General features: G+C 37.5%; 2 pseudogenes; both read right to left on the reverse strand.

Moving 5' to 3' along the window:
* Nucleotides 1–732: 732 nt before the first annotated feature.
* Nucleotides 733–10,579, reverse strand: LOC113109937 (PR domain zinc finger protein 15-like; annotated as a pseudogene).
* A 3,867-nt stretch (nucleotides 10,580–14,446) lies between these two features.
* LOC113109939 (C2 domain-containing protein 2-like) lies at nucleotides 14,447–25,516 on the reverse strand (annotated as a pseudogene).
* Between the last annotated feature and the right edge of the window lie 491 nt (nucleotides 25,517–26,007).

Below are 26,007 nucleotides of genomic sequence, written 5' to 3' on the forward strand. Positions count from 1 at the left end.
AAATTAAGTTTCTACAATATTTAGTAGTCGCTTATCAGTGGTGACTGTCAGTTTATGTCCATATGGCAGACATTTTCGGTAAAAACTAATCAAGGACGTAGTCAAACAGACTATGAACACTATTAAAAGGAATTATTATATGATGCAATCACACTTAAAGCAATATTTGTTAGTTCTGTATGTTGTTTCAGGGTTTCCATCATCTGAGCTCCTCTGAGAGGTTGGCATCATCTCTTCTCAGGTGTTCTGGATCCAGACTGGAGCTTGTGTAAATCCTAGTTACGGGCAAAACAGAGAACCAAATAGAGACACAATTAGCATAGCTGCTGTTCCAACCAAGTAAAATGTATTAGTTTAACCCAAGTTAAAGAATAAGAATGTGCATTTCATCAGATATAACTGCAGTCCAAAGTTATGAGTTGCATTATATGAATGCTTGGCTAAAGAGATGCGTTTTAATCTAGATTTAAACAGAGAGAGTCTGTCTGAGCCCAGACCATTATCAGGAAGGCTATTCTAGAGTTTAGGAGCCAAAAACGAAAAAGCTCTACCTCCTTTAGTGGACTTTGCTATCCAAGGTACTACCAAAAGTCCAGCGTTTTGTGACCTTAGGGAGCTTAACGGATTTTAGCGTTGGTAGGCTAGTTAGGTATGCAGGAGCTAAACCATTTAGAGGGCGTACAATTAATTTACATTAATACAAATTCAACAACAAAAAAAATACACCTCCGAGACGAGCCCATGCATGCATTTATTAGAAGGCCAACCCATTTGTTTTTTAAAAGGAAACAAAAAAATAGCAAAAATTTCCAGTTAGCACTTACAATACAATCTATCCACGTATGACATTTATATCGATTCATTCTTTTTGACATCATCAATCCACAGGTGCTACAGCATGGCATCATACAACAAATATAATCTGAGTTACTATTTAAAAAAAACTAAGGTCCCCGCTTCCTCTTAAATCATAATAGGACATTTCATGCATTTATTAAAAAATAAAATAAAATAAGATAATCACCTCCAGGATCTTCATAATTTGTTGAAACTGTTTAATACATTCAAACAAAAGACTTGCACTGCCCTTATAGTCACAGTCAGACTTTCAACAACGAGAAGTGCTCAATTATTAACAAAACCTTTCATCATATTGGTCCTAACTCTTAACCAACTTCCAAAATTGGATCTTAGCTATAAATTATATAATATATCTAATTTCTCAGTAGCTGAACATCTGTGTTGCTGTGGCGGTCTGTTGTTGGGGGAGGTCCCGTGACCTGCGGCTGAATCTGGTGCCTTTGTTCTGGCAGTGATTGTGGCTGTTCTGGGGGAGCCTGAGTGTCTGTCTGGGTTTCATCTATGGTGCTTGCATGAGCTCCGTCGGTCGATGCGACAGGCCTCCAGGTTAGAGCCGGCTGCTCCAGCTGGTGGGAGATCGGGTTGACGAAGGTAGTGAGGTTGATGAAATGTGCAACCGATTGTGGAGCTGCGGCCCCCGTGGATCCCACCGCCTCTGACTGGAGATCCGCCGGCCGGTTGTGCAGCATTGCCGAACCACTGACAGCATCGAATGTCACAGTGAGGATGGAGCTGTCCAGGGTGATGGGGCGATCGGTTGGAGCGAGGTGGCTGACAGCGACGGGCTGCAGGTTGCTGAACTGTGCAGAAGCGGGTGAGGTGATGGGGGTCACGGTGATGTTGGTCAAACTGACCGAGCTGGAGGGGGCTGGAGGGGCGCTGGGGTCGGCCAGCACTACCACCTGTGTGTGTACATTGGACAGAGGAGATCATTCAATATAATCGCATGAAACAACACTTAAAATCAAAGTTGTATTAAAAGTCATGGACTGGATTTCACAACCTCCTTTGCTTTAAGCAAAGTGAAACAAAATATTTGATCATTAATTTTTTTTTTTTACTCTCAGGAATTGATTTGATCTAGGGAAACACTACAAATATTGATTGATATTAGATATTTATGTATTACTGTAATAAACTGAAATGTTAAATGTAATCTTTAGTAAATCTAAAAATATATATCCTTTTTTTAAAACCATATATTAATAAGTTATGATGAAGTTTTTGGTGTTTCATTTTTAACTTGGAGCAAAAAAAAAATTATTATCTGCCGATCATCAGTTTCAGCCATTACATGAAAATAGTTATATGTTTATCATCAGAATTTTCATATCGTTAATTGAATTGTTAAAAGAATCATTCTCAATGTGACCAGGAATGTACATTATGGAAGTGAATGGGGTTCACTTTTAAACTGATTGAATTCGATTTAATAACACTGTAGCCGGAGCTACTTTTCTCTGTTTATGTCTTTCACGAATCATGCAGGCACTAGGCTATCTGCAGCAGTACCTACCCGAACCAGTCTAAAACAGTCCAAATATAAACACTTATCATAGGTGTACCGTAGTGATTCAGGACAAGCCAAAAACACGGTTTGGAAAATGGATTCATGGTATACTCACTTATGTAAATGTACATTTTCAACACAAAAAAGTTGCAGCTTTAACTAAAACATGAATTAACTTTAGACCCACAGTATAGAATTTTAATTACATTTTGAACAGAATCAGGCTCAATAAGGCCAGCAGTGTGCATTAACAAAATAAAGAGTGTTGATTCTTATTTCATGTTGACTTGGCGTTTCTGATAGAACAAACCTGTTGAATGCTCTGCACGGCAGAGTTGGTTTCATCTCCCACAGTGGTGGAGAACTCCGTGGGTTTGCTGGTGAAGTCATCGTACTCGTCTGAATCAGACAGCTCAGGCTCATGAGGCAGGTGTTTTGCCCTCTTCTTGGAGTGATTGGAGTTCCTGGAGACTTTTTCTGCAGTGAGAGAGCCTTTCTCCAGAGTCAGAGAGGGCTGAACACCAGCGAGAATGACAAACAGAAACCAAATCAGGAAAAAACACTTTTAAATGTTTCTCGTGCAACAAATTATCTTTGTTAATTTCCATTCTCTGTCTATCATCACGCAATGCAGGCTGTTTAAAGACAAACCTGTGAAATACTGATGGTGGAAGCGTCGACTGTTGAGGGTTCTTGAAGATCAAAGTCACTCAGTCGTACTGCCGCAATCTGCTGCGATCACATGAAACTTAAACATCTTAGATTTCCATAAACTCAAAAATCTTAAAGATATGGGTAACAAGGTGAAATTAAAATGTTCTTTAAGGTCTGTATTTTGTCATTTCATAATCTTTTATTTTTTTAATTAATTAGTCTATGTTACTGACTAAAATAGTATGTAATTTACAGTAAAATACAGTAAAATAATAATATTGTAAAATATTATTACAATTTAAAATAACTATTTTATATTTGCATATTTTTTGCTGCTTGATATTTGTGACAGTATGACAGTAAAGACAGTTTTATTTTACTAAGACAGCATGTAATTTATTCAACAAATACATTATTTATTTGATGCAAACTTATAGATATTTTACAAATTAACATTTTAAAAATCAATTTATTTAAATGTGTAGAATTCACAAAGAATGTTTAAAATGATTTAAATGCATAACAAGATTTATCGGTACAAAATGAATGATGGTTGAATTACTTTTTTTTACATTTCCGTTTATACATTTAGCAGACGTTTTATCCAAATTTACTTTTTTCCTCTTCTATATCATTGTTTATATCTTGTCATGATTTTTTTCTCGTCATACATACCAGTTTTTTAATTCAAGTAACTGAATAATCATCACTCCGTTCATCATTCTTACCGTAATAATCATTGACAATATCAATTTTGATCACTAATGTCATTAACCTTGAGGCGTGTAGTAGTGTCTCACCTCGGGGTGTTTGCGGCGCATGTGGCGGTTCATGGAGGCGCGTGTGGAGACTTTGGTGCCACACAGGTGGCAGCTCTGAGCCTCCACCTTCTCATGGGTCAGCTGCATGTGTTTCTGCAGCATATACTGCGTCACATACTTCTTGTCACAGACGGCGCAAGAAAACGTCTTTCCAACTACAAAAGAGAAACAGATGAGAGTAAACATCTGACTGTTTTTCTGCAACTATACCAAACACTATAATATTTCAGTGAACAGTACCTGTATGAATAAGCTTGTGCGTCTCCATTGTGTTCCTCTCACTAAACGTCTTCCCGCACAGTTCACACATGAAGTCCTTTGTGCCTGAAGGAATACGTGATTATATTTTGAATCTTGTTTTGCAGTACATATCATATGCAACATTACAGTACATGTCTAGAATGTTGCTCACCCGTGTGTCTTTTGTAATGCTTCAGCATGTTAACTTTCTGGGCAAATTTGCGGTTACACTCTTTGCATTCGTATTCTTTAATTCCCTTGTGCAGCTTCATATGATGCCGTAGAGCATGTTTTGTCTTCATGCCTGGAAAACACAGACAAATGTATGGACTCATCCCATACATGCACTGCCTCTGGAATCACTTTAAGGTTAAACCACAGCGTCTCGCATTATCATGCAAGATGTATTATGGGATAGAGAGGGATAAGTGTTCATACCTTTCCCACATTCTGCACACAGGAAGTCTCTGACGTTGTCATGGACTCTTAGATGTTCCTTTAGCATGTCTTTCCTGGCGAAAGACTTTCCACACTGATCACAGCCATGGCTCTTCACTCCTGCGGTGGAGTGGTTTTAGCATTTATGAAGCCTTGTTTATCTGTATGTTATATAATCTATTGGTAATTCCAGATTCACCTGTGTGGATGATTTTGTGCCTGTCCAGGTTGCCGATGCTGTTAAAAATCCGTCCGCACATGTCACACGGATGAATATATCTGCAAAGAAGATTTCTGTTGAAAAAAATTCTGTTGAAAAAAAAGGAAACCTTATGAAGTTACCATCTGTGCGTAAACGCTGTGTCTTACTTCTGCACTGCAGGATCAGGGAGGTGGTCTCGGTGGATGACCAGGTGAGCGTTGTAAGTGGCCTTCAGAGCAAAACGGCGGTTACACATGGTGCAGTTGTACCCCTTTTCCTTATGCATGTCCATTATGTGTTTCAAGTAGTCACGACCCTTGGCGAATGTCACCTTGAGGAAGTTGATGAAAAGTGGGAGAAAGTTTATAATATTCTGAAAATAAATGATTATCAAATTAAACAACATTATGAACATCACACTGATTTTAATGGGTTTTTTTATTTAGCCATTAAATGTTTTTGGAAGCAGTTGAATTTCAATTAATGGCAATAGTAAAAATATTTTCATGGAATTTTTGTACATTTACACATTTAATAAATGATAATGTGGCGATAAATGTCGGTAAATATGGCTGTTCATATATAGTGGTGCATATTAATGAAAACGAATAAATAGCAAAACACACTTAATATTTTTTTTAATCTAAATTTGGTTTAGTTTTTTTAATTCTCGCAATATACATATTCATTTAATTTTTAACAACTAATTAAATCTTGGTTATTAATTAAAAAAATGTATTTAAATTAATTAAAACATTTTTTTTTAAATCTGAGCAAATAAATATTAGACATTAATGTTAAAAAGGCTGTAAATTTTAAGATGTGAAGAAGACAATATTTAATTACTAATGACAGTTTACCTGACATTTCTTGCAGCTGTATTTGTGATGTTCAGGATCGTTCTTCTCATCTTCCTCATCAGAGCTATCGTCACTCTCCTCCATAGAGATGCCAATCTTCTTAATGAAGTCCTCTCTCTCCTGCTCGTCCATTAAGGCGATGTCCTGAAAGAAATATGCATTCAATTATTGTACAACAACACAAATTAATCAACAATTTAATTTCCATTTAAGCATGCAAATGCCCCTAAACAAAAATGCTTTTAATAGACAGTGGTGGATCCTATTGATTCAGCATTTTCTTCCAGCCGACTAGTCCTTCAGACAACTCACCAATTACCAGATAATGAAAAATTCCTCACCTTAAAGTGTACATGAATGTGATCTCTCAGCACATCCACACGGAAGAATTTGCGGCCACAGATCTCACAGGTGTATTTCTTGTCCCCATGGGTTAGTAAGTGTTTGTTCATGTTACTCCGACAGGAAAACACCTTGAATAAAAGGTTTGTTTTTAATTCCCGTTTTGCACAGAACTGATCTTGACATATTTGATGTAACTGATGTAGGAAATCCACCTTTCCACAAATGGGGCACGCCGAAGGCTCCTTCCTGTATTTGCTTCCCTCATCACCATTCGCTTCAAGCTCCTCTCGTTTCATGTTCTTCTGGCCTGTGGAAAAGCAATGGGTGGTGGAAGCCATTAGTGCACACACAGAGGAAGCGACATAATGGTTGATGATCTCTGCTTAAAGCGAAGGGCAAAGAAAGTTAATGAGGCCTAGGAACAGAGAACAGATGCACAAGAACCATCTGTTTAGTGCTTGTGCTTATTTACTGATTAGATCAACTTCAGACACTATCTGCCACTTTACACTTTTAAAAATACTTCATTGATATTTGAAATATGCATGGAGTCTTTGCTCGGCTTATTTGAAGAATTACATTCGAAGCAGCAATCTCAAAAACGTACCAACTACATGCCGCCTCTGGTGGTCTTGCATGACATCTTTGCGGTAGAACATCTTATTGCAGATTTCACACGCGTAGAGTTTCTCGCCATGTTTCTTTTTGTGCTTGGACAAATTACTGTTAGTGGAGAAAAACCTCGAGCATATTTCACACTGGAACGTTTTGTCATCTGCAATAGGAGGAGAACATATGCATGCTGTTGAATACATTTTCATTCATTTCTACAAAACATTTAGAAAATAGAACTCAAGCCACGACGACTGAATTGTAAAATGATTAGGATCTGTTCATTTAATTAAATACATAACACAATTGTTAATTAGTCATATCTGTTTTTTAATCAGATAATTAAATCAACAGCCCTAAAAAAAGTAAAATAATAAATAATTTCAAAAATGAAATATGCCATTTCATAAAATATGATAATTATTTAATATTTGCACACAAATATGTATGAATAGTTTGCAATCTTTTGCTAAAGTGATTTAATGGATATCATTCAAATGAAATGTCTTCTTTACCTGTCCTGCAGTTATGAAATCTTAAGGCATTTTCCACCCGGAAGGATTTGTCACAGGTTGAACACTTGTATCTATACTCTATGTCAGGCTAAGAAATACAAAAACGCAGATTCATGTTAAAATGAATGCATCTAGCCATCGTTAAATTCGCTCTTTTATTAAATCAGTAAAGAAAACGTTATTGGCTAAAAATGTGCCATACCTCATTCTTGCTGTGTTTGTATGATATATGCTGTTTAAGACTCTCTTTTCGACTGAACATCTTGTCACACTCATCACACTTAAAACATTTATCACCTGTAAATGAAGCAAACCGTTTAGATTAATAATGAGCATATTGCACCTCTAATAAGCTCATTTCTCAGGATGCTGGGAGAGTTACCGTGGGATCGGATGTGTCGGTTGAGGTTGCTGCTGTTCTGAAACACCTTACTGCAGAGGCAGCACTGGTAAACTCTTTTGTGATCGCCTCCCTGCCGCAGAGATCGCTTCCTCATACCAGGTCTAACAGACAAATAGGATACAGAATCAATCAATGAGTGAAACTGCACTATTGATCAAAAGCTTGATTTATTTAATTTATTTATTAATATTTTTGGCATTTATTTGATAAAAAATAAATAATTCTATGCTGATTTGCTGCTCTAGAAACATTTTATTATTATTATCAATGTTGAAAACAGTTGTGCTGCTTAATAAATTTGTGGAAACTGTGATATTTTTTCCCCAGGATTTTTTCCTTAAAGAATAGTGAGTCAAAAGTAAATTTATAAATGTCTTTGCTGTCACTTTTGATCATTTTAATGAATCCCTGCTGAATTTCTTAACAAAAAAGGAAATAACCCCAAATGTAAACAGCAGGGAATGTGCTTTAAAACATAAAGGAATTGTAAAGGGTCTCCTTACTTCCCAGTGGAGATGGGGGAGCGTGTCATCCGAGATGTTTTGAGTGGAGGGCCATCTCCGGCAACCACCTCTTGGACATCCAGTACAGACAGGGGAACATCAGGAGCCACAGTAGTGAGCGTCCGCTCACCTGATGTAGGAACAGAGGCTTCTACTAGATGGGAGATGGAAAAATAATCCTCATTCAAACAACTTTTCAAGTGTTACTTTTCAGAAAAATGCTACTTTGTAAGTCATACCCCTAAAATTCCCACCACACCTTGACTAGAATCAGCTGTTCCAGGTTTCTGTGTTTTTGTTCGCCGTGGCCTGCCTTGTTTTCTGGTTGGCTCTGGTGGGGCGGGGGCAATGTTGGCTGTGTTGTTTTGGGATACCGCCTCTGTAACCTCCTGGACAGATGGGTCTACAGCAGCCGCGGGGGTTTGGCAAAGCAGCTGGTCCGGGACAGGAAGGGTCCATGTTGTTGGCCCCTTTGTCAGAGGGACTCCAGGTTTGTTGGACACCATTTCTAAAGACACAAAGGATGAATAACGTCATCCAACAGAGCTATACTTCACATTGTACAGACTTTAAAGCACACATACCTGGTGGAGGTGGAAGTACAGGTGGCCTAAGAATAAGCCGATCCATTTTTTTGGCATAAAAAGCTCCATACCAGACTCGAAGCTCTGTTCCTGGCAGGACATCCTGAGATGGAGCAAATGAGAATAACCAAAGTAAATGAGCATTTGAAATTTAATAACAGCCTGACATTAAACTAAGCTGTGTATTATTTATCTGTAACTGTCCCTAACTATATAATCACAGTGCTATGAATTGCACAGAAGTGAGGCATCAATTCACCTGTGATGTATTGAAGTAAACATCATCATCTTGCTGGTATGCCGTCAGATTCTGGTGTTTGTGGTCTGTGGCGGGCCGAACCAACATCATCCAGTTACAGTCGTCTTCATTGGACGTGTCAAAGCACACCACTGAGCCATCCTTTTGAAATATCTAAGATAAACGATGGAGAAAACATCAATTATAGGCCCATTTGGATAGAAGTGACATATTGACGGTCTGTTGTTTACCTTTAAAGGAAATGCCCCCTCAATTTGAAGGCTTGGAACCCTCTTGGCCTCAAACGGGCCAAAACGAGTCCTCTTAACCAGCCGACTTATTACAAATACACCTTCTTTGCCCTCCTCAGCCGACCTGATCTCCAAACTGTCTGGTAAAGACGACCTGGAACATGGACAATGATGATGTTTAAAATTTCTAATTAAAAGTTAATATATAATATTAAGTTAATATCTAATATATATCTATAAAAAAAAACTCTTATTCAGCGAGGAAGCATTAAATTGACCAAAAGTGACAACAAAAATGTATATTCTGTTACAAAGATATTCTATTTTAAATAAATACTGTTCCTTTCAAAAAAAAAATCCTGAAAAAATGAAAAAAAGTTTCATGGTTCCCGCAAAAATATTAAGCAGCCACAACTTTTTAAAATGTAAAAAAAAATGTTGATGATTTCTAAAGGATCATGTGACACTGAAGACTGGAATAATGCTGAAAAAATGTATAATAATGTAATATATAGGAATAAAATACATTTTAAAAAACAGAAAACAGTTATTTTAAATAATCAATATCAATAATATTTCACAATATTACAATAAAAACGTGCTTTATATACTGTATTTGTCATAATAAAACACTTGTAATAAACACAAGACAGAGTGAATATCTGGCACATATGGTCATCTAATTGCGGTCAGTCTGCTCAAGGAGTGCCAAGAGCCTCTCTGATGGTATCTGGCCAAAAGCCACTCATGTCCGCTCACCGTGCTCGACTCAGAACAAATGAGTCCTTCACCGTGATGACAGGCCCCAGCTCAGGACACTCAGAGTCATGGTACTGCCCGCAGTCCTCACACCCTGCAGGAAGAACAGTCACATGCACATAAGACAAGGACACCGCAAAAAAAACCCTCACAGTGGCAATGAGGATACAATATTATCATTCTTTTGCTTGGGTTGAACACATCATATTTGCTTGGTTGGAACAGTAAGCTACGCTAATTTAGTCTCTATTTGCTTCTCTGTTTCTGCCATGGGACTTGCATCCCAAGGCAACTAGGAATTACACAAGCTTCAGTCTGGATCCAACCTTATGAAGATCTGAGATGACTAAACACCTGAGAAGAGATGATGCCCACCCACAGAAGACCTCAGATGATGATAACCCTGGAACAACATAAAACTACCAAATTTGGCTTAATCGCAACGTTTAATTGCCATCGTAGAGTTAATCGCAAAATATAATCATTGCAGTAAATAGTATCCACCGTCTGTTTGATTACATGTATTTTGTAACATATTGCATGATTCTTACTGTACATTCCTGCCATAGTCACAATTTATAACCTACTCCTAAATATAATTTAGAAACTTAAAATTTTCTGTAAAGCTGCTTTCCAACGATTTGTATCGTAAAAAAGTGCTATACATATAAAACTTGAATTGGATATGGCACTATTACTATAATGCTGCATGCATATTCATAAACACATGTGAGATTATAGTTGCTACTTACAAATAAACTCATCTGGTGTCTGCGCTGCCATTCTTACACCCTAGAGATGATGCATAAAATATGTACATTAGTTTTAACACCTGTGACAACTTTATCATTTCATTAATTTGTGTTATGATGTCCTTATGAATCTTTTGCTAATTACAGAAAACCATTTAATATTTTTTGTATACATTAACCATTAAATGTAGATTAATACAATAATTACATTACTGTAAAACATTACATATTTAAATAACAAAGACACAGAAATAACACATGAGAAAACCATTTTCTAGAAAAATTTGTGTTGACTATCTTGTGACTTAAAAAAAATACCCATTCAGTAATTAATAAATTACTTCTTAAATACATATAGAAATAATAAAAGACTACGTCAAACAACTTATGCTAACATTTATGTCTAAAGGAACAAGACTTTTAAAACATTTTTACTTTCAGTATTAAAATTACACCATATAAGGTTTATTGAAGTCATTTTTGGTATGACATTTATTTCTTTTTTTATGTATCTTTGAATATAATTACATAAATATGGACTAATATGCAGATGTCCAGTAAGAGACAGAGTAAGAGAAGATTATATCATCAGTATACGTTATAAAATTGTAAGTCTTTAAGGTCTTAATGCAAACATGCAGTAATAACACATAAATTCAGCTCCCCATCATAACTTTGTATTCATTGCATTGCTGTCAGTCAGCAGAGCCCAACATATTTTGTTGATGCTCCGAAGATCAACAAAAGTAACAAATTACGCTCTTTAGCAACGCAGAACAGGTAGCAGTCCGCACATGAAACGCCTGTTAGCAGCCAGGAAAATACTAAAATACGGACAGAATCCGTGATTTGGGAAGATTTCAAACTGTAGCCGGGTTTTAACTCCGATCTCAGACTGCGCTCGCTCTTTTCAGCAATTGCAAATGTAACAAAGAACAATCGGCATGGCGGATGGAATGGAGACGCAGCGCTCATCTGGAGCCAGAGCGTTTGAAAGCGCAAAGCTCGAGGAACTGGCTTCGCTAACACTTTTAATTGCTACTGCATCTGTGAATGAGGAGCAGTCGGGCATTTTCGTTCAATACGTTTGCATATAAACGCCTCACAAGTTTAGCATAAAGTCGTTACCTGTTTCCCAACGTCTACACATTCAGTGAATCCTGACTCCGGGTTCCAATCCGCTCCAGAAACCGCGCAGGACGGAAATAAGACCATCGAATGGCATTATGGGAAGTGTAGTTTTCCCCCCACAAACGCGTACCCTGTGAGATTTTTAGTAAATATTCAGTTGATTATTCGAGGATTCAAATGCATTCATGCAAACACGAAACGTCTTAATTTTGAAAAGCCAAAAATCTGTAATAAGTTCAATACGTTTGCATAAAACGCTCACAAGTTTAGCATAAAGTCTTACCTTTTCCAAACGTCTACACATTCAGTGAATCCTGACTCCGGGTTCCAATTCCGCTCCAGAAACCGCGCAGGGACCGGAAATAAGACCATCGAATGGCATTATGGGAAGTGTAGTTTTTCCCCCCACAAACGCGTACCCTGTGAGATTTTTAGTAAATATTCCAGTTATTAATTCGAGGATTCAAATTGCATTCATGCAAACACGAAACGTGTCTTAATTTTGAAAGCCAAAAATCTGTAATAAGCTATCACAGCAATGCTCAGTCAGTGTTTATTGCTCGAACTATTAAAGATATACACAATTCCTGCAAAGCAAAGGCTGACATTCATTAAGCACAGACATATAAGTCTTTTGTCACTTTCTCATAATAGAGTTGCTCAGACACGGAATCAATCTGTAGACTAACTGGGAAGGTAATTATTGGGTTTGAAGAGTGCTTCATAAACTAACATCCTTGTGGTAGTTGTAGTTCTTATTTAGCTACACACTCGCCATGTATGTTTTGCACAATAGTATGTCAATCTGTACTTTATGTTTTATAATATAAGTAACGACAGACTTTATTTTACTCATGAATCACAAACCACCAGTTTTTAAACTGAGAGAATTCTAGAGGTTTCTTCAAATGTGTTTTCTTTTAAGTCTTCAAACTGAACAGCTAGGTAAGTTCTTTCTTCACAGGCCATAAATAGGTATCTGTTTTATAAATGTGTTTTGGTGTGCATACAAATATAATTTCTAAGATCCTTCTGGTTAAGGAGGCCAACAAGAATTCAAGAGAAAGCATAGAAGAGTTAAGTTAATGAGAGGAGTTCTTTAATGCGCATGGATATATTATGATGATATGCATATTACAGAGGACTGATGTGTTAGATTTCATTTAACGCCTGGATGACCTCTGGCCGGCCATCAAGCATGACAAAAATAAAATCTTCATGTGCCTCCTTCCATTTCACTGGAAAATACATCTTTCATTTTGTGAGGCCAGGATTCACATAGCAACATAGACAAAAATGAAAAAACAAACAAAAAAAAACAAACAAAGAACAGTAGTCCTCCCAAGATACACATTTAACAGCCAGACTGCTGAGGTTTCTTTCTGGCAACATTCAGTATGGACAGGCATTCAGGTTTCTTCTACATATGCAATTTGAGGTCAAGTAAATGTCAAGCAGAGCCTTTGAATCTCTCATCACAAAATCCACTGCAGTTCTCCGCACAGGGTCAACAGATGATGTCCAAAATACAAACTTATTATCATTCACAGCCATTTCAGCTGGCTTAAGAGTACAGGTAAAAAAAGACTGCACACTTCGGAAAATCTCATAAATCATGAACTTATTGATTACATAAATTCTCATTCACTCAGGTCTTTCTCTATGGGAAAATGCCCATGGCTTAGTGTTAAAAACCTCTGGTACAATTAACACACTTTTTTATTTTTTTAATGTGAGGCATGATGGAATAACTGTGGAAAAAGTGAACAATCAATATGCTTACACATAATTACACTGAATGTGTACTTTAAAGGATAATATTTAGAAATGAAAAGATGAATTAAAAAAAAAAACAAATCTGTTTTATATCAGTGCCAAACCACAACATTTTAAATGTTACGCACTGTTTGAAAATGTTCGTTGAACATTAAAACTCACTATTCCCAGAATCAAATTTGGTGAAACGAACGATTTTTCTCCCGAACAAAATGAACACTCCCATTATCAATTCACATTAAGACCGAGGTCTTTCACATAATTTTAATAAACTAATTCAGAGCATTTCTTCAACACCAAACCTCACAGAATTCACTGCACATCCCTGCAAATGCATATAAACAAGTGCATATAAAAATCAATGTTATTCCCTTGTCTGAATATTCCAGGATCCATCAGGTCGCCAGAGGGTTTCCAGAAGGTTAAAGCTCAGATAGATGGCAAGAAAAAGTTGTCCTCAAAGCCCGCTTTGGTTAGAAGGCCACAAACGCAGAATATCTTTTGCATGACGATCAATATTTGGCATAAGGTAAAATGACACAAGTCATTTGGAGAGACGAAAAGAGTGAGTGTTCATTTTAATGCTGTTTTGTAAATTTTCTTGCATAAACACGCACACAAATGGATGGAGAGATTAATCTAGAGCCAGGCAGACGGTCTTCATGTATGGAGCCAGAATGATCTCAATAATAGTTCACGCAAAAGAGGCAATGCACACATGCGTAAACCCAATTCACATGCATGAGAAATATTTCACATTCACGAAAAAAATTAAAAATAATGAAATCGTCGTTTAGACACTCGATAATGAGAACAATGTAAGTCAGCGGCTGATTTGACGGTCGACTGACAGGCTCAAATCTGATTGGCTAAAAAGTATGAGTGTCCCGTGTGGGAGGAGTTCGCTACCAGAGAAGTCTTAAAAATACACACAATTCCAAGGCGATTCACATAAACTTGTGAATTTTTAAACATTCAAAAATGTTAAACACAGTTGTACATCTGCGAAGTGTGTTTTGCATTTGAGAAATGTATTTTATGAACATATACTCTTATTTGTGCAGGTGAATTGGTTTTTGTGAATATATATATATTTTTTTCCGTACACATGAATTATTTCTCATCTATGTGAACTGGGTTACGCATGTGTGCATCGCATCTTTTGCGTGAAGTATTATTGAGATCATTCTGGGCTCCATAAGCGGAGAGGTCTGAATAACGGAATAGGTTTTCAGGGAATCTGGATCATGGTGTTAATATGGAGTTGATGAGAGTGATTGTTGCTATGCAGAGGTTTTGGCAAATATGACCCAGAAACAAGCAACGACTTGCATAAAATTTATGAGATTGAATGTGAAAAGGAGGATGTTAGAAAGATTAGAGGTGCAAAAGCTATTAGCTTTGATGAAGGTGACCGAGTGGGCAGCTCATGTGGGCGGTTCTCTCACTGTGCCGTTGGTTTTGCTTTTACTCCTTGGCAGAAGCTTGCGGTTGATGATGCGCCTGAAGGTGGCCGTCCTCTTTTCCGGTCGCCCATCATGGCCGCCTCGGGATGCTCCAAGTACTGCAGGTCATTGTGGGATTGGCTCATCCCTGGCTCCTTTCGCTGATGTCGCCGTCTGAAGAATAGCTTGGCACTCTTGTGCAGGAAGCTGCCTACAGGTGGCACCAAACAGAGACGAAAACAATCAGACAAGTTCCCCAACATACAGTGCTTCACTGAGCCAACCTGGAGGTCAAACTCCACACTCCGATCAACTGTGAAATAAGGAATCAAATATTCTTTCGATTTTGTTGACCTCCATGAAGACGCAGCAGATATTCTGTAGGAATTCTGACAGAAGCTGTGTCTTTCTCAGCTATGAAAGATGCTACTACAATACACTCGTTGCATCAAATGTAAATTAGCTGAAAGAACACAAGCACACTACTAAAATAAAAAACGCAAACATATTCGAAATTGCTTGGTTTTAGAATTAGAGAAGTATAAGCCAGTCCAAACCAACTTAGAGGTTCAGCATGGCTGAACTTCTGGATTTTTAAAGCTGTTTGGGCAAGTTATCAGCCAAACATCTCATCGGGCCAACAATGAAAAGGTTCAACAGCACAAAAGTAAAAGGGATGCCTCCAAAGATTTGAGATGCTAAATAACATGTCAAATCTTTCTCCATGACCAAAAGTTAAGTCCGAAACCACATTTCATTTAAATACAGGATAATAAAAGCTTAGTTATTATCGTGATGGAAGTGTGAATGAAATGCTTGAGCATGGACTGGCTTTTTACTAAAGGTTTGTTAACCATTTCACAGGGAAGTCTACATACTTTAACGATTATAGACTTCTCAAGAGGTCACTTACTCTTCCAGCAATAAAGTCTGGTTAGCACAGGTTTCCACTTTAAGATGGCAAAGAAAAAAAACACAAAGTGATAAGAGGTATAGAGAACAAAAAAAGAAAGTGGAATTTCATCAAAATGTCAGAAGTACAAACAAAAAGACTCTAGAATGTGCTGAAATGTTCATATTAGACACAAACAAAGATAAGGCAGAATTTAATAACTTTGTGTTAGCTGTGGCACCCCAATAAAAGACTAAATTTTGAGAGATTATCACTAAGAATTCCTTCGCTCTTCTCTCAAAGGTGGTTCACAAAGCATCTCAAGTGACAGAAACTACTTTTCATGTGAAGTTTGTAGAAATTAGTATTAAACTGATAAAAAAAGTGACAAAGACACTTTCCTGCTGTTCTTTTCACTGAATGTATCAATTTCCACAAAAATAATAATAAATGTTCCAAGAGCACATTAGAATGATTTCTGAAGGATCATGTGACACTGAAGACTGGAATAACGGCAAAACTGAATATTTAGCAGCAATCACATATTGAATTTTTGATCAAATGAATGCAGCCTTGGTGAACATAACATGTTTGTACGGTAATGTTAATGCAGGCAATTGACCTTCGTTTTCCACATGAAGTCCTGTGACCACATTTATTACTCCAGTAAAACGCTTTATGTAGTTTGAAGATGTAAAGAGGTTAAACACAAATTCAAAACTTTGCTCAGCATAATCTAAATGTTGCTGATCTTCATTCACAGAAATCTCAAAGTTCGTCCCCCTTTCCCCGCGCCTCACCTTTTCCTTTTTTGGAACCCGTTTCAGAGATACAGAGAGATGTTTTATCTGCATCTGGGTCCTCTCCAGTCTGGCTCTCCCAGTCCTCCACGTGGTCTGTGCCATTCGCACCACCAGAGACTCTGTGGGCTCAAGAACACTGGGTTCTACCACTGTTTCTGAGAGTAATGCTTCGCTGCTGGGTTCCTCAGATGCTCCAGACATCGAAGCATCCATCGCAGCTGCGTATCCTGCCATCAGAGTCATCTCCTCATCCTGTGTCAGAGGGGCCTAGAGAGGAGGTTAATAGTAAAGCCTTAATTAGAAACTGAAAAATTGAAGAACTTGTTTATGTTGCAACATTGTGATTATGAAAGGTACATCTAACTACCTGTAGATACAAGCTAAATTAATTCTGTTTGAGACCGATAATATCGGTTTGACAATTTTGTATGAATAAGTTACAAATGCAAAACTACAAACATTATTTTAAGCCATAGGAATGCTTGCTGATTTTTATTTTTGTGTGAATTCTTGGGTTGACAATCTTGATTAAGGTTTTTAAATTTCGAAAGTTTTACCAAAAAGCTATTAAGTTTTGTACATTTCGTATAAATAAATCTAAATCAGTTGTTGTTAATTCTAAGAGTGACAATGGGCATCACAAGATTATAATTTTAATTAAATCAATGCCTCACAGATTTTTTTATTTTGTTGGGTTGATAATCTTCAAAGTTTTGAAGTTTTCGAATTAAAAAATATAATAAAAAAATTAATCTGTCCGACACAAACAAGCAGATTAAAATGCTGCACTATTTTGTATAATTAATTTAAACTCCATTTTTTAAAATGAAAAAAAGTGAATGAATAGGTAAAAAAAATATAATAACTGAAATTTTGCAAGTATATCATTTAACAACTGTTATTAGTGTTTTAAAATTTACAAAGTAAAGGTAATCTAAATGTAAAAATGAAGGCAGTAAATACAATAGCTGATATGGTACCGATATGCTGTTCATGCCAACTAAATATACATGTCACAGAGTTGTCTTTTTCTCTACCTTGGCCACTCCTGAGATGATGATGGTGCTCTTTTGACAGGTGATTTGAGCTTTTGTTTTGCAGACTCATGGAGCTGTCTGATGGCAGCTTCGGCTACAGGGTCGGTGCCGTTTAACATCAATAACTCTGTGCAGGAAAACAAGTGAAAAGGAGTGTCAAAATGCTAAACGTAATCATTACTAATGTGGCATTTTGAATTTACACTCCAGGACTGCTGATGAGGACTTGCTGTATAGAAATTGGAAACAAAAGGAAATGCATTTAGCCATTTATACCAACAAGCTTAACTGGAAATCCCACCTGTATCTGACGATGACAGGGCTTTGCTAACTTTGGCTCCGTGTAGGGACGTCTGCTCTGACACCCTTCTCTCTGCCAGCTTGTTTTTAGAAGGCGATTTGGATTCTATAAGACCGAGTTTTAAACCAAACATGAAAATCATATGGGAGATTCTGATACTGTGGTTTAGGAAATTATATGACAACTGTAGCATCTTCATACTAAAGCTAGATTTCAAATACCCAAATAACTTTCAGATTGCCTTCTCAAAATCTACAACTGAATCAATGGTACCAGGTGCTAAAGGTCGTCCTGGCTTGCTCCTCACAGCAGTGACAGTGGTAACAACGGTGCCACAGGGCATCACAGTGCGGTCCATCTCCACTCTTTTAGTAGGGGCCGGCGTGGGCATCTGCCAGCTACGCACCTCGCTGGGCTCCAGGTAGGTGAACTACACACAGAAGTTAATTTAGGTTGGTACACAAATATTCAAATTGCATATTCAATTTGCCAATGGTTTATTAAACAAGTCTTTCTGCACATTAAGCTAACAAAAATGTATATTACATAACATATGTATTATGCAAATTAAGTTAAATCCATAAAGCATCTAATCTCTATGAGAAATCTATGAGAATTAATTCTGAAATGTGATAAACATCTAGTTGCACTGTATCATGATGAGCTATTTCACCTCAGTAGTTAGTGATCCGGTCACTTGATCTTTGGTCATGAGTGAAAACGTCTGTTGACCTTTGGGGTGTTTCTTCACTAGATCAAAAGGCACAGATACCTGCCCTAACAAACCATCTGGAAGGAAAACAGAGAGCGATGCCTGATCAAATCAAAGTAATGTAAATTATTTGATCAATGTGTTTGCAGAGGAAGGCAAAAGTGACACCAAGCACACAGACAAACACATTTCACACAAGCTGTTAGGAAATCAGGGTGAAAGGCCAATGGCATGAAGTAATATAAACTGTCACGTGTCTGTTAGAAGTGTTCAAGTCAAGATATTATCACAGTATCATTCTATTAGCTCAATAAATCTACCTCTTGCACAGGATTTTTGAGGCTTTTTCATTATTTAGAGAAACAGATGACCCAAAGTAGATTAAATTCACAGAAGACCAGATTAATGGATATCACTTCTCGGTTTTTATGCCGTTAAGCTGGTTTATTTTCAGTCATGTGGACTTACCCTCCAGAGTTCTGCCGTTATCCACAACCTGGATGTTCAGCTCTTTCGATCGGCCGCTAAGCTCACTGCAAAAACAGACAGACAATGACGAGAGATAAAATAAATCATGCAGCATTTCATCTTAAAAGATTAGATGATGCCCCAAAACTGTCAAACTACAAACATTTTATTGTTTAAATGCTGGCTGATTTTGTATTTTGTGATTTCTTGAGTTGACTATCTTGATCATGGTTTTGAATAATAAAAAAAATAATTAAAAAAAGTTAAAAACATACAAATAACTAATAATAAATGCATAAATAATATAAATATGTGTTTATTTATATGTAATGCTACTAGCATTACAAAACAGAAGAGTACGAAGAACTCCGATTGTTTTCAAACAGGTTTCCCAGCTGAACATGTAGTTCTGGCCCAACATTTGATCGATTCACGTTTTCTGCATCATGTCGCCCCTTCTCTCCTAATATTTTCCTGTCCTACCTCTACTGCACTTTTCTATGAAAGTAGCAAATGGGCAAAAAATGATAATAATAATTTAATGGTGATGAATTAAGTTTGCAGAAGCAGCTGGGGAGGGAGCAGATGAAAGTGGACCTGAACTCACAACATGAAGGGCTGGTCCCAGGCCGGAGTGGATGTGTTAGTCAAGACTGAACTGGTGACCTTCTGAGGAGGATCATCCAATTGAAGGATACACTGGGGATTCATGCCGCCTGAAACCAGAATAGAAACGGTTCATAACCAAGGACAAGCAATATCTTACCAATAGAAGGCCCATTTGCTAATCTAATACGTTGAAATAAACTAGGTATTTGCACAAAAAGAAGAGATCTAGGAGTGTTAGAGCTAAATAACTGACTAACTAAAATAACAGAAAACGCTCTTTGTCATAATGAATTATGCATAAAATGGATGGATGCTAGTTGTCTCTGTTAAGTGCTTGCTGGGCTGTAATAGTGACTTGGCTGGAGAGCAGTGGGACTATTAGACCACTTCCAGAATTGATTTCCGAACAGAAGGGACATCCTGATTGAGGGAAACATGGCCAGTTAAACTGAATAAGTTGCGGGGCGGTGCTTTTTGGGTAATGTAGCCTGCACTTTGTGCCCACAACAAAATTTCATTCTAATAATTGCCTTGGTTACTTCGATCCAAGCAATATGAAAACATTAGCTGAAGTCTGTGGTGTGTATGAGTTCCATCTAATATACGAGACATATGAGGTTTCAGAGAATGAGAATCATGTCATGTGACCATATATTTAGAAATGGCCCATCACAATTGGCTGACAGTGACTGAAAGTGCATAAGTGATATTAAAATGCTAAAAACATTTTCCAGTGCTGCAAATAAATCACCAATACATGTTTCATTTTCTTGCATATTGTATAAACCAGTCTAAATGATTCAGCTAAATATTAAAGAGAACTGGAAGGACAAGCGTTCCGCTGGAATATGAGTGTGTTTCAGTGACCTGCAGCACCATCCTCCTGTTTGCATGTGACCCGGATGTTCTTCACTAATAGTTTCCACTCATGAGCTCGTGGGGGCTTTGGGGGTGAGGTCACCTGCAAGGTCTTGTTCCTTACTTCCTGTTAAAGAGGACAGAGGAAATAAAACATCATCACTCATGACACCAACAGCAACATCCTTTTCTGTGTTTTTCTCTCCATTCTGAGCAAATTCCAAAGTTATGTAACATTCTGAATACTATGAAATTTACCAAATCATATAATCAAGGATAAACAAAAGAGGGTTATACACATTAATTAGCTTCTGTGGTTGATATGAAGTGTTTTACAGAGGATTAAACGCTATTTAACAGATTTGGTGCAGGGTAGTACCTTAACTTCTGCAGACTCTGCAGGCCGGCTGCTCAGAGTTACGGATGCTTGAGCTCGACTTAAGACCTGTCTGAGCTTGTCGTTCACAGCGGCCTCACTTAGATTCCCACAATTTCCCTGAAACACACAGAGAGAGTCATGAGGGTTCTGAAAAAATAAGCAGAAGTCACCCTCTAAAAACCTACTGAGATTTACAAACGACGGAGTGTGCAACCACACGATGGAGTCGAGCAATCTCGATGTGGTTCGATGTGTGGATGTACCTGTGTGAAACTTGGAGTAAGCTGCAAATCTGAGTCCAGGTGAAGCACCCCCCAGGAAATCTCCACCTCCTCGTTCACCTCTTTCATCTGTAGGGCCAGCTGTGCCAACAATACACACACAAACGTTACTGAAAACCATAGACACAAAACAAGGACTGATCAGAGCAGTAAGCCACCAGACACTATGTGCAAAACTGTAAAGCCTAAAACCTCTTTTAAAATGGTTTAACACAAGGTCTTAATTGTGTTGTTGCTTTTACCAATCATGAAACAGAAACCGAAAACAGAAATGTTAACTTGCTGCATACAAGTATCTGTATATCATCGATTTCAGAAAAAGGGTGCTTGAAAACCCAAATGAAATAAACAGCTGACAGATCTATGTTGACCTAATATCAGCCATAAATTAAACAACGAATGTTGCTGCTGCATATCAGCAAGGCAGAAACACACAGCGGCCAACAAGAGACTAACATAACACTGCCTACTTCAAACTCACAATAAACAAAGGGTCCAGAGCATTCACAGATTCACAACAGCTCATTGAGCCGCAGGCCCCACAGTACACAGAGGAATGGGCCGTCATGTCCAAGCACGACTGCTTTACATTTCTGAATTCTGAACTTGGGTGAAAAGTGGAAAGAGGAAAAAAAAAATCAGGACGCCAAATGCAAGTCCAATGCTCAGTGCTCAAGTTGATTTCTAAATCACATGAAATTCTGAAGAGGGTGGATGTCTGGATGAACTAGAAACAGCACTAATGACATACAGTGCAATACATACAGAAAATGCAATATATTTCATTCTGAGCTTGAAAAGATATTTGCTTACAGTACTTGTGACTCTGCTAAAGTTGGACCCTATGGAGTCACAATAAAAGTGTCATTCCACATCTTCATTTGTGGCTGTGGGCTCTAGAGTGCACTGACCTTTAGAACAGAAACAAAAGCTCTAAATATACTGTTGTTCAGCCTACGAAACCATTCTAACAACCACTGGGAGCTTTCCAGCAACCAGCCCTGATCAGCAGGAGAAACGGCTAGAAAATATGTAGTAACCACCTGGATTCCTCCAGAAAGAGGCTGGAATGACAAACAGAGAATGCAACTGCTTCTAAAGGCCAGTATTCCGTATGTACACTTGGCACATGTCTGGTATTCGGTTTACAATCTAGCACTTGACCTGATTTGTTTGAACAAAAACAGCCCACTATGACAGAACACCACAGATCCGGGGCGGATTCTGAAGGCATACAAGGAAACGAAAGATTTAACGACAGGTTAAACGCATTTAGCCACTCAACGCACTTATGGCTAAAATGGGATCAGCACGACAATGAGGAACCGCGCCAACTTATTAGTTTAAAAATAGCTGTAATGCAATTGAGTAAAGGCTGTGGGAACTTGTAAACACAATGCATAGTAAACGTCTGCAGAGCAGAAAAAGCTGCAGCTCTGAGGGCACACAAAGTCATTTTACAGCCATTTGTAGCGCAATATTAAATGAACTCTCTGTCCAAGAGGTAGAAGCTTTTACATGAATAATTCTAGGCAGGATGTACCAGCGAAATTGCATGTTTCTGAGACATATTAACAGTGATTAAAATAAAGGCAGGACATCGAGCCAGTACTCGCGGCACTTAATCTGATTCCCGTGGCAAATAAAACGGCAGAGTGAGTCACACCCCCTAAATCAAAAGCATTCGGGATGGGCCATGAAACGTTACATCTCTCGTGAGCACACGGGACATCTTATTCAAGAGCAAATGTGTTTATTCCTGATCCTTACAGGTATGTTTCTCTACACATATAAAACAGTGCTATTGTTAACCAAAACTATTACAAATCATTTTTATCTACTGAAATAAAGCTGAAATCAAACAAAATATAATGTTAGAAGAAAAACCTAATTTAATAAGAAAATTTAACTTGGCAGCTAACTGAAATACATTTACAAAAAAAAAAAAAAAAAAAAAACATTTAAAGCTATGTAGAAACATTAAACATCAAAATGACAAGTAGAGAAAATTCCTACAACTCAATCTAAAAATAAAAAAAGTGAATAAATAATAATAAATACTATAATAGTAAATAAATAATTCTAAAATAATTAAAACATTGGGGTCCAAATGACTGAGACCACTAATAAAAAACTGTGTATTACTTGACTTAAATATATATTTTTTATTTCAAGTACAATTTGAAAACTGGCAAAATCTGACCTTTTGTACGAGAGTTCACATGGTCAAGAATTTACTTATATTTGACTTAGAAATGGTGAAGAATCTGAAATACAGGTTTCAAAATCACAAACCTTTGTTTATTCCCCATTTTAGATAAGATTTCATTTCCTCACAAGGCTCATTTCCCTCTTCACTAAAACTGAATGTACAGCCCAAATGAGCACGGTGTTGATTTATCCCAATGTGACTAATATGACTATTTACTTTGATAGCAAAACATCTGACATACTTTCCTAGAATCACAAAGAAAGAGATACTTGTCTACTACTCCAAGAGAATGTTTAAAAAAACTAAAACTGGATTATCTGCCTCACCATCGCCAATATTCCTGGAAGCATTTCAAGAATGACTGTCTTATGACAATTTGTTATACATATGCCAAAGCGCTTGTGTTTACCCAACCATCCTCTAGTGACAATAAGAGCAGAATAAACACTCATGTTTACCTGCAGACGAAGTGGAGATATCGTCACACTGTATCTCATGGGGGTTTCTGAAGACAAAGAGCTTGGTAAAGCACTGAGAGAAAACTGCAGCTTGTTTCCAACCACCTGACACAGGACATTCTGCAAAAAGAATACAATTATGACTAAGACTAGTATGTCACTTTAAATATCCTCATGCTTCACCGGTCATAAAATAGCTAATAATTTTTCTGAATCATCAAACAGGGTGCATGTCAAAACGAGAAGTCTTTTGACCCTGTTTTTATTCAAAACATCCAAACCCTTCTCAGTGTAAAGAAAGCAGGGTGATATAATGAAGAAGTATGGCAACAATTACTTTACTCATATAGGTTAGCGTGGCCTTACTTTCTGACCGGGTGTTTTTGTAAAGCTCGAAATCTGGTCCACGGCCAGTTCTGATGATTGAACACCATCTTCTTCAAATGTCAACTGAATCCCGCTCTAATAAGAACAACAAAACACCAAAGGAAAACAATTGTTAGGAGCCCATAAGTGCCATTTTAAAAAATGAAGATTATACATAGATATAACTGAATGAAGACAACAAGAACAACAAACCCACCTGTGATCTACAAACTTCTTCATTGAGGCTCCTGAACCAGGCTCTTCTCCACTGACACTTCCAGCTTTTCAGAGACAGCACCCAGCATAAAATCCCATCGGCTTCCTTCGAATCCACATGACTAAGAGGTGTTTCCCAAGAGGTGGTTCGTTGGAAAAATACAGCACCAAGTATATAATCAAGGTGACAACAGAGGCCAGAAAGAGAGTGACCATGCAGAGCCACTGCCAGTCACCCACCCAGGAGAAAACACCCTCCATGGACGACATGATCACTGAACCACTCACTTTAAACCCTTAACATGTTTACCATCAGCCCTACTCCTCTTTCTTCCGCATCCCAGCACAATAACGACACTTTCCCTTCCTAGTCCTGACTAATAAAACTCCTTCACAAACAGCAAAAATGAAAGTTCACGGAGGGTGGGTGGAAACACGCGAACGGTGGGTTGAGGCTCGTAAATCTCTCTCCAACCAACACGACAGCGACAGACAGATGTGTTTTAACACAAAATACAATTATTAAATCAGGTGTTTAAAAGATTACAGCATCTGCACATCTACTGACACTATACGTAGCATTTTAACGCGCCAGTTCACAGTAAACCGCCCGTGAATGAATCTGCGAGATTCTAACCGGATAAATCGACTAAATTAAATGTTTTTTAAAATATATATACTTGATAACATAAATTGAAGATCAATTTTAGACGGTTATCGGAGATTTAAAGGCAACTCTAAATAGTAAAAGCATTAGATCCGGAGCATCCGAGGTGAAAAAAGTTCCTGAAAATCCCCCGGGGTTGATGAGCCACGTTACCATCACATTAGCCGAAAAAAGAGTTTAAAAAGTGACATTAAGTGCAGCTCTCATCCTCTATAGCGGGTTTGTTCATCCTCCTGGGCGTGTATAATGAAGAGAGGCAGAAACAGAGTGGATGAGTGTGTCACACACACCGCCGATTTCTAGGATTATTAGCTTTGCACTGAGGTTCGGAGTCCTAGAACACCGTCACCAGACGAGACAAAATAAAAGTCCCCACTGCTGTTTCCAAAATAATACAAATCGACGTGTTTAAATTACATTAATTAATAAAATTAAATAACAGTAAATTGAAATATATAGAAAAAATTGATCAATAAAAAAATACTTGTAGTATTTTTTATTACGGGGAAATTATGCTAGCAGAAAAAAAGACAAAGGTCTTGTCTCTTCATTTGAACAATGGGCGTTATTTGTTTTTATGAAAATGTGCGTGTGTGGATTACTTGCTAAAACAAATGTAGTGTTTGCAAACGTTTTTCTCAATGTAGTATGTTTAACGTTACAGTTTACCTTCCTACATGTTTTTAGAATTCAAATAAAAAAACTATTTCGCTATTTACTCATTGATAACATTATTCACATTATTTACTCATTGCTTGGTTTATACATTGCTAACATTAAACAAACTGTTTTGTCGATCAATACTTAATAACAGAGCACATTACATACATTACATTTAAAACAGGGTT

Source organism: Carassius auratus, chromosome 10 (assembly GCF_003368295.1).
Source record: "Carassius auratus strain Wakin chromosome 10, ASM336829v1, whole genome shotgun sequence".
Classification (NCBI taxonomy): Eukaryota; Metazoa; Chordata; class Actinopteri; order Cypriniformes; family Cyprinidae; genus Carassius; species Carassius auratus.